We start from the raw sequence: 12358 nt of genomic DNA, 5'->3' as shown, positions 1-12358 counted from the left end.
GCTGCAATCATTATGCTGGCAAATTCGGAAAACTCAGCAGTGGCCACAGGAGTCGAAAAGGTCAGTTTTCATTCCAGTTCCAAAGAAAGTTTTCATTTCCATTCCATTACTGAAGAAAGGTAATGCCCAAGAAAGTTCAGACTGTCACACAATTGCACTCATTTCACACGCTAGCAAAGTAATGCTCAAAATTCCCCAAGCTAGGCTTCAACAACATGTGAACTGAGAACTTCCAGATGTTCAAGCTGGATTTAGAAAAGGCAGAGGAATCAAATTGCCAACATCCATTGGATTATCAAAAAAGCAAGAGAATTCCAGAAAAACATGTACTTCTGCTTCATTGACTATGCTAAAAACTTTGACTGTGTGCATCACAACAAACTGGAAAATTCTTAAAGAGTTGGGAATACCTGAGAAGACTGTAGGCAGGTCAAGAAGCAACAATTAGAACCAGACATGAAACTGGTTCCAAATTGGGAAAGGATTACATCAAGGCTATATATTGTCACCCTGCTTATTTAACTTACATGCAAGAGTACATCATGCAAAATGCTGGACTGGATGAAGCACAAGCTAGAACCAAGATTGCGGGAAGGAATATCAATAATTTCACATATGCAGATAACGCCACCCTTATGGAAGAAAGTGAAGAGGAACTAAAAAGCCTCTTGATGAAGGTGAAGAGGAGAGTGAAAAAGCTGGGTTAAAACTCAACATTCAGAAAACTAATATCATGGCATCCGGTCCCATCACTTCATGGCAAATAGATGGGGAAACAATGGAACCAGTGATAAACTTTTTTGGGGAGGCTCCAAAATCACTGCAGATGGTGACTACAGCCATGAAATTAAGATGCTTGCTCCTTGGAAGAGAAACTATGACAAACCTAGATGATGTATTAAAAAGCAGAGATGTTTCTTTGCCAACGAAGGTTTGTCTAGTCAAAGCTATGGTTTCTTCAGTAGTCACATATAGATATGGGAGTTTGACCATAATGAAGGCTGAGCACCAAAGAATTAATGTTTTGAACTGTGTTGGAAAGGAGTCTTGAGAGTCCCTTGGACTGCAAAGAGATCAAACCAGTCAATCCTAAAGGAAATCAAGATCCTGAATATTCATTGGGAGGACTGGTGCTGAAACTGAAGCTCCAATATTTTGGCCACCCGATGCGAAGAGCCAACTCATTAGAAAAGACTCTGATGCTGGCAATGATTGAAGGCAGGAAAAGAAGGGGATGACAGAGGATGAGATGGTTGGATGCCATCACTGACTCAATGGACCTGAGTTTGAGCAAGCTCTGGGAGATGATGCAGGACTGGAAGCCTGACATGCTGCAGCCCATGGGGTCACAAAGAGTCAGACATAACTGAGCAACTGAACAACAAGAGGTGGTAAAGAATCTGCCTGTAATGCAGGAGACCTGGTTTCAATCCCTAGGTCAGGAAGGTCCCCTGGTGGAGGAAATGGCAACCCATGCCAGTATTCTTGCCTGGAGAATTCCATGCACAGAGGATTCTGCTGGATTATAGCCCAGGGGATCACAAAGAGTCGGACACGACTGAGCAATTAACACTTACTTACTTATTTTATATTTGGACAAGTATCAAAAGTTTTGCTTATCATATTAATGCTATTTTTTGTTTGCTTTGCAATCTTGCAGGCCATCTCATTGAATAGATTACTGGTGGAATAGTCACAGATTGGAAATTGGTGCCAGACTGGTAGGAAGCAATCCATATATTATAAAGGTTTTCAGGTGGCATTATAGCATATACATTTTAGAGATTTTATTATCTGTTCATTAAACTATATTTAATAATTGCTCATTTTTATTTGCTCTTTTTAAATTTGTATTGTGTATTGCTTTTATTTTTACTGTGAAATGCAAAGAAATTTTATGTCCTAGCCACAAGTATCTTATTAGGATCCAGAGCTAAGTTTCAAGAGCATCCTATTTGGCATCTTAAAAGTCATACTTCTCTCAATAATATATAATGTTTTCATATTCCTGTTATTTTGGTCTTCATTAGTAAGATGAACTTTGCATGTCTTAGGGTAGAATTGTATCCTCTAAAGATAATGTTGAAGTTCTAACCCCAGGACCTTAGAACACGATCTTATTTGTACACAGGGGTTTTGTTGTTGTTGTTCAGTTGCTGAGTTGTGTCCAATTCTTTGCAAACCTATGAACTGTAGGTTGCCAGGCTCTTCTGTCCATGGGATTCTCCAGGCAAGATTACTGGCGAGGGTTGCCATGTCCCCTTCCAGGGAATCTTCCCAACACCGTGATTGAACCTGTGTCTCTTTATCTCCTGCATAGCAGATGGATTCTTTACCACTGAGCTACTGGGGAAACCCACATAAAGGCTTTACAGAAGTAATGAAATAAAAATGGGATCACTTGAGTGGGTCTTAATGCAATAGGACTTTTGTTCTTATAAAAGTGGAGAAATTTGGGCATAAAGACACCTACAGAGAGAAGACAACATGCAGACACACAGGGAAAGCATCATGTGAGGACAGGGTTGGAATTATGTGTCTACAAACAGGGAATGCCAGATTGCCAGCAACTAGCAGAGAACAGGAAAGGACAAGAAAACACTGACCCCTAGAACCTTCAGAGGCAGCAGACTCTGCCTGTGGACTTGATTTCAAACCTCCAGCCCCAAGAACCGAGATAATAAATGTTTCTTTAAGTCAGCCAGTTTTGGGAAATACTTTACTAGGGCTTCCCTGGTGGCTCAGATGGTAAAGAATCTACCTGCAATACAAGAGACCTGGGTGTGATCCCTGGGTCAGGAAGATCTCCTGGAGAAGGGAATGGCTGCTCCAGTGTTCTTGCCTGGAGAATCTCTGCACAGAGGAGCCTGATGGGCTCCATGAGGTCCTTGGGATGGCAAAGAGTTAGATGCACCTGATACTTGAACTTTTCGCTTTGTTGTGATGACCTTCAGTTCAGTTCAGTCACTCAGTCGTGTCTGACTCTTTATGACCCCATGGAGTGCAGCACACCAGGCCTCCCTGTCCATCACCAACTCCTGGAGTCCACCCAAACCCGTGTCCATTGAGTCGGTGATGCCATCCAGCCATCTCATCCTCTGTCGTCCCCTTCTCCTCCTGCCCTCAATCCCTCCCAGCATCAGGGTCTTTTCCAATGAGTCAACTCTTCACATGAGGTGGCCAAAGTATTAGTTTCAGCTTCAGCATCAGTCCTTCCAATGAAAACCCAGGAATGATCTACTTTAGGATGGGCTAGTTGGATCTCCTTGCAGTCCAAGGGACTCTCAACACCACAGTTCAAAAGCATCAGCTTTTGAAAGCTCAGCTTTCTTCACAGCCCAACTCTCACATCCATACATGACCACTGGAAAAACCATAGCCTTTACTAGATGGAATTTTGTTGGCAAAGTAATGTCTCTGCTTTTTAATATGCTGTCTAGGTTGGTCATAACTTTTCTTCCAAGGAATAAGTGTCTTTTAATTTCATGGCTGCAATCACCATCTGCAGTGATTTTGGAGCCCCCCAAAAATCAAGTCTGACACTGTTTCCACTGTTTCCCCATTTATTTCCCATGAAGTGATGGGATCAGATGCCATGATCTTAGTTTTCTGAATGTTGAGCTTTAAGACAACTTTTTCAGTCTCCTCTTTCACTTTCATTAAGAGGCTTTTTTAGTTCCTCTTCACTTTCTGCCATAAGGGTGGTGTCATCTGCATATCTGAGGTTATTGATATTTCTCCCAGCAGTCTTGACTCCAGCTTGTGCTTCTTCCAACCCAGCGTTTCTCATGATGTACTCTGCATATAAGTTAAATAAGCAGAGTGACAATATACAGCCTTGACGTACTCCTTTTCCTATTTGGAACCAGTCTGTTGTTCCATGTCCAGTTCTAACTGTTGCTTCCTGACCTGCGTATAGGTTTCTCAAGAGGCAGGTCAGGTGGTCTGGTATGCCCATCTCTTTCAGAATTTTCCACAGTTTATTTTGATCCACACAGTCTAAAGCTTTGGCATAGTCAATAAAGCAGAAAGAGATGTTTTTCTGGAACTCTCTTGCTTTTTTGATGATCCAGTGGATGTTGGCAATTTGATCTCTGATTACTCTGCCTTTTCTAAAACCAGCTTGAACATCTGGAAGTTCACGGTTCACGTATTACTGAAGCCTGGCTTGGACAATTTTGAGCATTACTTTACTAGCGTGTGAGATGAGTGCAATTGTGCGGTAGTTTGAGCATTCTTTGGCATTGCCTTTCTTTGGGACTGGAATGAAAACTGACTTTTTCCAGTCCTGTGGCCACTGCTGAGTTTTCCAAATTTGCTGGCATATTGAGTGCAGCACTTTCACAGCATTATCTTTCAGGATTTGAAGTAGCTCAACTGGAATTCCATCACATCCACTAGCTTTGTTCATAGTCATGCTTTCTAAGGCCCACGTGACTTCACATTCCAGGATGTCTGGCTCTAGGTGAGTGATCACACCACCGTGATTATCTGGGTCGTGATGATCTTTTTGTACAGTTCTTCTGTGTATTCTTGCCACCTCTTCTTAATCTCTTCTGCTTCTGTTAGGGCCATAGCATTTCTGCCCTTTATTGAGCCCATCTTTGCATGAAATGTTCCCTTGGTATCTCTAATTTTCTTGAAGCAATCTGTAGTCTTTCCCATTCTATTGTTTTCCTGTATTTCTTTGCATTGATTGCTGAGGAAGGCTTTCTTATCTCTCCTTGCTATTCTTTGGAACTCTGCATTCAAATGCGAACATCTTTCCTTTTCTCCTTTGCTTTTCACTTCTCTTCTTTTCACAGGTGTTTGGAAGGCCTCCTCAGACAGCCATTTTGCCTTTTTGCATTTCTTTTCCACGGGGATGGTCTTGATCCCTGCCTTCTGTGCAATGTCACTGAATACATTAGGTAGAGTGGAGTGCTGAAATACTAGCTTACACTAGTCAGTTACTTTTTCTAACACCCTACTCCATCCAGGGCTTTGTAATTAGTACCAGAAGGCTCTCAGTCCTGATCTAAGAAGCTTCTCAAAAGCCTCTAGGACATGAGCCGGCTCACCAGTGTGAAGCTTACGGTACATAGGTCTTTGCCTTCAGTGTCGAGTGGGAGCCTCTAGAGGCCCTTCCAGGCCCCACTCAGTCTAGGCGTTGGCTCTGTGCTCTCTCGTCTCCGCTCCTCCTCCGAGGCTTGTCTAGAGCCAGGCGGGTGCTGCTCACTCCTTTTCCTCTTCCTCCTTGACTGTCTCATGATGCCAGGCTGGGAGGAAACTGTGAAGACGTGAGGGCTCCCGCACCCTGGGAAGTGGTCGGCAGCCCTGCACTCCCTCCCTCAGAGTGATGCTCTGTCAGCAGTTGAAAGCAGCTTGGCAGAATGTGAGGAAAAGCCTTGGAGATTTCCGTGACACTCAGTGAGAGACAAGCTGCAAAGCCTTGGAAGGGGTGTGTGGCTTGGAGGGTGCAGAGTCAGCAAACCCAGGGAGGGCAAGGGTGAGTCATGGGGAGAGTACAGCTTACACTCAGAGGTAGTGGGAGGAGGAAGGTGCAGTCTAAGATGGGATGCTGTCACCACAGGCTGCCCGAGAGGAAGAGGTCAAGGGTCACGGAGGACAGCCCAGACTGGTCTGCCCCAGCCCCACCCTCCTGCCCTCTCTGCCGGCAGTTGCCCAGTCATCCTCTCATCCTTCTTTCTGTCTTGGAATTGTCTTTTTTTCTCTAACAGTTAAAAGTGTTACATCTAGATGCTAAGTCGCTTCAGTCGTGTCCGATTCTGTGCGGCCCCATAGACGGCAGCCCACCAGGCTCCCCCGTCCCTGGGATTCTCCGGGCAAGAACACTGGAGTGGGTTGCCATTTCCTTCTCCAATGCATGAAAGTGAAAAGTGAAAGTGAAGTCGCTCAGTCGTGTCCGACTCTTCGCGACCCCATCGACTACAGCCTACCAGGTTGCTCCGTCCATGGGATTTTCCAGGCAAGAGTACTGGAGTGGGGTGCCCTTGCCTTCTCCGTACATCTAGATACATAGGTTTAAATAGACACACACACGATATTTGACATAAATGAGTAAATGTGGTCATATCCTACCTGCTCAGTTTACTGCAGCATTTTAACATGTTTTCTTTGGCTCCCTTCTCCCATCAACCCTCTCTCTCACTCTCAGTATTACTTCTGTCATGTAATCATGCTACCGACCTAGCATACATTCTTTCATATTTCTCATACTTCAAACTTTTATTAATCAGATAATCATATGTGGATTTAAACACATATGCAAACACTCAGATATTGGTGATGAGCCAAGTCCTTCTTCACTCCTCGACCTCTTAAGATGTGTTTTGCTGCTCTCTGTCATTCATTCTTCCACATGAAACTTAAGATTCTTTTATCAAAAGAAGGCAATTCCAGTTGGGTTTATTTGCAGTGTATAAATTTGTTACAACCAGCATTTTTAAAATAATTTTTCTCATGTAAGAAGTTTGTTTGTTTTGCCATGAAAATATCTTGTTTTATTGCCCTTCACAACATTTTAGAAATGTTGAAAAAAATGCATCAGCTTTCATTATTATTATTTTTTTAATCTATGATCTACTCATTTTGACTTTTAAACTTATATTATGGCCTCAGTTCAGTTCAGTTCAATCGCTCAGTCGTGTCTGACTCTTTGCGATCCCATGAATCGCAGCACGCCAGGCCTTCCTGTCCATCATCACCAACTCCCAGAGTTTACTCAAACTCATGTCCATCCTGTTGGTGATGCCGTCCAAACTATCTCATCCTCTGTCGTCCCCTTCTCCTGCCTTCAATCTTTCCCAGCATGAGGGTCTTTTCCAATGAGTCAACTCTTCGCATCAGGTGGCCAAAGTATTAGAGTTTCAGCTTCAGCATCAGTCCTTCCAGTGAACACATTTAGGATAGACTGGTTGGATCTCCTTGCAGTCCAAGGGGCTTTCAAGAGTCTTCTCCAACACCACAGTTCAAAAGCATCAATTCTTCAGCACTCAGCTTTCTTTATAGTCCAACTCTCACATCCACGCATGACTACTGAAAAACCATAGCTTTGACTAGATGGACCTTTGTTGGCAAAGTAATGTCTCTGATTTTTAATATGCTGTCTAGATTGGCCATAACTTTTCTTCCAAGGAGTAAGTGTCTTTTAATTTCATGGCTGCAGTCACCATCTGCAGTGATTTTGGAGTCTAAAATATAAAGTCTGTCACTGTTTCCACTGTTTCCCCATCTATTTGCCATGAAGTGATGGGACCAAAGGTCATGATCTTAGTTTTCTGAATGTTGAGCTTTAAGCCAACTGTTTGACTCTTCTTTTTCACTTTCATCAAGAGGTTCTTTAGTTCTTCTTCACTTTCTTCCATAAGGGTGGTGTCATCTGCATATCAGAGGTTATTCATATTTCTCCCTGCAATCTTGATTCCAGCTTGTGGTTCATCTAGCCCAGCATTTCTCATGATGTACTCTGCATATAAGTTAAATAAGCAGGGTGAAAATAAACAGCCTTAACATATTCCTTTCCCGATTTGGAGCCAGTCTGTTGTTCCATGTCCAGTTCTAACTGTTGCTTCCTGACCTGCATACAGATTTCTCAAGAGGCAGATCAAGTAGTCTGGTATTCTCATCTCTTTCAAAATTTTCCACAGTTCATGTTGATCCATACAGTCAGAGGCTTTGGCATAGTCAATAAAGCAGCAATAGATGTTTTCCTGGGATTCTCTTGCTTTTTTGATGATCCAGCAGATGTTGGCAATTTGATCTCTGGTTCCTCTGCCTTTTCTAAACCAAGCTTGAAGATTTGAAAGTTCGTGATTCACATGCTATTGAAGCCTGGCTTGAAGAATTTTGAGCATTACTTTACTAGCGTGTGAGATGAGTGCAATTGTGCGGTTGTTTGAGTATTCTTTGGCATTGCCTTTCTTTGGGATTGGAATGAACACTGACCTTTTCCAGTCCTGTGGCCACTGCTGAGTTTTCCAAATTTGCTGGCATATTGAATGCAGCACTTTCACAGCATCATCTTTTAGGATTTGAAGTAGCTCAACTGGAATTCCATCACCTCTACTAGCTGTGTTCGTAATGATGCTTCCTAAGGCCCACTTGACTTCACATTCCAGGATATCTGGCTCTAGGTGAGTGATCACACCATTGTGATCATCTGGGTCATGAACATCTTTTTTGTACAGTTCTTCTGTGTATTCTTGCCACCTCTTCTTAATATTTTCTGCTTCTGTTAGGATCATACCATTTCTGTCCTTTATTTTGCCCATCTTTGCATGAAATTTTCCCTTGGTATATCTAATTTTCTTGAAGAGATCTCTAGTCTTTCTCATTCTATTGTTTTTCTCTATTTCTTTGCATTGATCACTGAGGAAGGCTTTCTTATCTCTCCTTGCTATTCTTTGGAACTCTGCATTCAAATGGGTATATCTTTCTGTTTCTCCTTTGTTTTTTGCTTCTCTTCTTTTCTCAGCTATTTGTAAGCCCTCCTCAGACAGCCAGTTTGCTTTTTTGCATTTCTTTTTCTTGGGGATGGTCTTGATCCCTGTCTCCTGTACCATGTCATGAACCTCTGTCCATAGTTCATCAGGCACTCTGTCTATCAGATCTAGTCCCTGAAATCTATTTCCCACTTTCACGGTATAATTGTAAGGGATTTGATTTAGGTCATACCTGAATGGTCTAGCGGTTTTCCCTACTTTCTTCAATTTAAGTCTGAATTTGGCAATAAGGAGTTCATGATCTGAGCCACAGTCAGCTCCCGGTCTTGTTTTTTCTGACTATATAGAGCTTCTCCATCTTTGGCTGCAAAGAATATAATCAATCTGATTTTAGTATTGACCATCTGGTGATGTCCATATGTAGAGTCTTCTCTTGTGTTGTTGGAAGAGGTTGTTTGCTATGACCAGTGCGTTCTCTTGGCAGAGCTCTATTAACCTTTGCCCTGCTTCATTCTGTACTCCAAGGCCAAATTTGCCTGTTACTCCAGGTGTTTCTTGACTTCCTACTTTTGCATTCCAGTCCCCTATAACGAAAAGAACATCTTTTTTTGGTATTAGTTCTGGAAGGTCTTGCAGGTCTTCATAAAACCATTCAGTTTCTGTTTCCTCAGTGTTACTCGTTGGGGCATAGACTTGGATTACTGTGATATTGAATGGTTTGCCTTGGAAGCAAACAGAGATCATTCTGTCATTTTTGAGATTGCATCAAGTACTGCATTTCAGACTCTTTTGTTGAATATGATGGCTACTCCATATCTTCTAAGGGATTCTTGCCCACAGTAGTAGATGTGATGGTCATCTGAGTTAAATTCACCCATTCCTGTCCATTTTAGTTCGCTGATTCCTAGAATGTTGACATTCATTCTTGCAATCTCCTGTTTGACCACTTCCAATTTGCTTTGATTCATGGAGCTAACATTCCAAGTTTCTATGCAATATTGCTCTTTGTAGCATTGGACCTTGCTTCTATCACCAGTCACATCCACAACTGGGTGTTGTTTTTGCTTTGGTTCCATCCCTTCATTCTTTCTGGAGTTATTTCTCCACTGTTCTCCGGTAGCATATTGGGCACCTTCCGACCTGGGGAGTTCATCTTTCAGTGTCCTGTCTTTTTGCCTTTTCATACTATTCACGTTAATGTTCATATTATGGCTTACCTCAGTGAAATGTTCTTTTCTCCCAGAATCAAAGAGAAGTGTTTTCCTAATTATTCAGAATGATCGTGTTTAATATTGAACATTACTAAATAACATTGTAGGACCAAACAAAGGCTCTTTCTCTAAATTACCCTGGATTTCTACTCTTTATTTATCATTTTTAATTGTCTCATATTTCTTAGTGAAAAAAACAGATTAACTTTATAAATTAAGGGCTTCTTGAAAGCTGAGGCCCAAGTGTCCCCTGCCTGGGTTTATAATAAGCAGTAAGAGGAGGGCGGGGAAACCCAGCGGATCACCAGTGGAGTGAGCTGTGCTGTAGGCTGAAGCTCACTAGGGACCAGAGAAATCCCACTGGACAGTAATCTCATGATGTGCAGTTCACTTTAGCCACCACAGCTCCTGCAGTCTCACCTTGACTTCTTATCCTTGAATATCATCTGGGATTCTCATCGTTCTCACATCAAAAGGGCACAGAGACCATTTGCAAGCTTTTTTAAAAACAGTATCTGAATCTCTACACCAAATCTTCATCCATTCCTCTCAGTATGATTTCTTTTCCTCTGGACCCAAGATAACATCTGTATTCAGTGCTTATTACACACTAATAAATCACTGTGATTTCAAAAGGTGTCACATTAAATATAAAGCTAGAATAAGCAAAATGCATAGTGAGTTTTTGGATAATTATGATTCATCAAAAGTACTTTTTGTTATGCTGTAGTCTCTTTTCCTTAGGCTTTTCCTCTGACTTCTGTAAACCATAGGTTTCCCTGTTTTTCACCTAGTCACAATATAGGATTTCCGGCACTAGACTGTGTTCCTGGTGGACAGCTCACCCTATCCAAGCCCCCGGCACGGCGTGTGTATGTGTGTGGTGGGGTAGACTTCGTTGGTTCCATGGATGAACAGCTGGTACATGAAATCTGCAACCCGCAGCGTTTCCTCTTACCTGACATCATTTGTGACCTTTCTCAGGCTTCTATTACTGAAATTCCAGCTCAGTGACTACTAATAGGGTTTTGTTTTAAGATGTTCTAAATTCTGGTCTAAATGTTTTAAATTCTCTCTCTCTCTCTCTCTACAAGTTTTTAACAAACAAAAGAGTAATCGTTTCCAAATACAATGCCATCTTTTCTAAGCAAAATGTGGAAAATTGACATTTTGGGGATGAGATCAGTGGCATATGTTAGAAGATAGTTGACAGGAGATGGTTAAGAGATTTTTTTTAATTTGCTCTTAATTCGTGTTTTATAATTTGACCAAAAATAACTTAATCAGGTATTCAGCTAGCAATTAACTTCAAGATTAGTTTGCCACCTGGAAATAGTGTCTTCTACCCACTTCCAGGTCATTAACCTGTATCCCTCACATGGCACTAAATGATTTCAACCTTGTATTATTGACTTATTTCTATATTCATTTTATTCCATATTTCTTCTACTGTGGCCTTCTGAAAACAAAACTTTTGCCTGGTTAATTTTATAATCCTTTTATAATCCTTAGCATAGCATTTTGTAAATGATAAATACCACATTAACAGATATTAAGTGAATGAATGAAGAAATGGCACTTTCCACTAAAACCAATTGACAGTACATGGAGAAAATATTGACATGCTGGAGAGAACTAAATGTGCTTTTCAACTTAAGAAGCAAGTTATAGATTTAAAGCTCTGTTGTAAAGCTGGGGTCACACATTTGACAGAAGAAATTGAGAACCAGTGAGTTCCACCCTTACTCAATCCATTTAGAATCCTTCACTGAACTCTGTACCAGTACTTTATAAAAAGAAAATGTTTTAAATCTGGAAACCCAGCAGTTATGTGCTAAATACACATTATATACATGTTCACTATTATTTTCCTTGAAATTATTCTTCTAAACATTCTCAAAAAATGTGAAGGTTTTACCCAAAATAAAATCTTAATTTTTGCTTCAGCAATTCAAGTAGTATTGGCTAATGTTTGTTCAATTTAAATTTTTTTTCAATGACAGTAATTTTCTTCCAACCCAAACATTTTTCTTGGCTTCCTATGGTGTTCGTAAATAGCATTTTTAGCAACTGCAAATTAAAAATCATCTCTTGTCAGTTAAATAGCAAGATGATACTTATTTACTATTTCTGATGTTTTACTCTTTTTTCTATATCTCTATATTACTGTTCTTAAATATGTAGTTTAAACAAATTATTCAATACAGTATAAGATATGACAGCTGTTGTACTTTAATATCAGAGTAACCAAAATTGATCTACACCTTCTTCTCTCAAAACAGCTCTAAGGATGCTATTGTAGGCACCTTCCTTGTAATCATTGTTGCCGTTATGCATTGCACATGATCTTTTAAAATTTGTAATTTTTATTCACGAAGCTTAAAGATGCTGTGATCACAATGCAGTATAATGTAGCTGCAATTAGTTATATTTATTCTTTTTTTTCACTTTTAGTCTAATAAACTCCCAGTGAACTTTTACCTTGTAAATGACCTGATATGTCATATTTGAACTTACAATGAACTTTTGCATGAACTTTTATCCTCTGAGAAATACAACAGATGGAAAATAGGCAGATTTTTCAAATATTTTTAGATGCAGTACTTTGACATGTTTAACAAAGTCAGCAAGGCCAACTATCTCTTTCCAGTGTTTACTTTGTTGACTTCATGGTACCACAGGCCATTTGGTTACATTATATTC

The 12358-nt window shown here is 40.8% G+C and overlaps 1 protein-coding gene across 7 annotated transcripts in view; it reads left to right on the top strand.

Moving 5' to 3' along the window:
- Window positions 1-12358, top strand: part of LRAT (lecithin retinol acyltransferase) — a 162314-nt gene that overhangs the window by 35565 nt on the left and 114391 nt on the right. The window contains exon 2 of one of the 7 annotated variants that reach the window (XM_070474710.1): window positions 1661-1721. The exons of the other annotated variants lie outside the window; for them this stretch is intronic. The gene's annotated coding sequence lies outside the window, so the exon portion shown is untranslated. The remainder of the gene's footprint in view (window positions 1-1660; window positions 1722-12358) is intronic. 7 annotated transcript variants of the gene reach the window in all.

Source organism: Odocoileus virginianus, chromosome 12 (genome assembly GCF_023699985.2).
Source record: "Odocoileus virginianus isolate 20LAN1187 ecotype Illinois chromosome 12, Ovbor_1.2, whole genome shotgun sequence".
NCBI lineage: Eukaryota > Metazoa > Chordata > Mammalia > Artiodactyla > Cervidae > Odocoileus > Odocoileus virginianus.
This window is presented reverse-complemented; position numbering and strand designations above follow the sequence as displayed.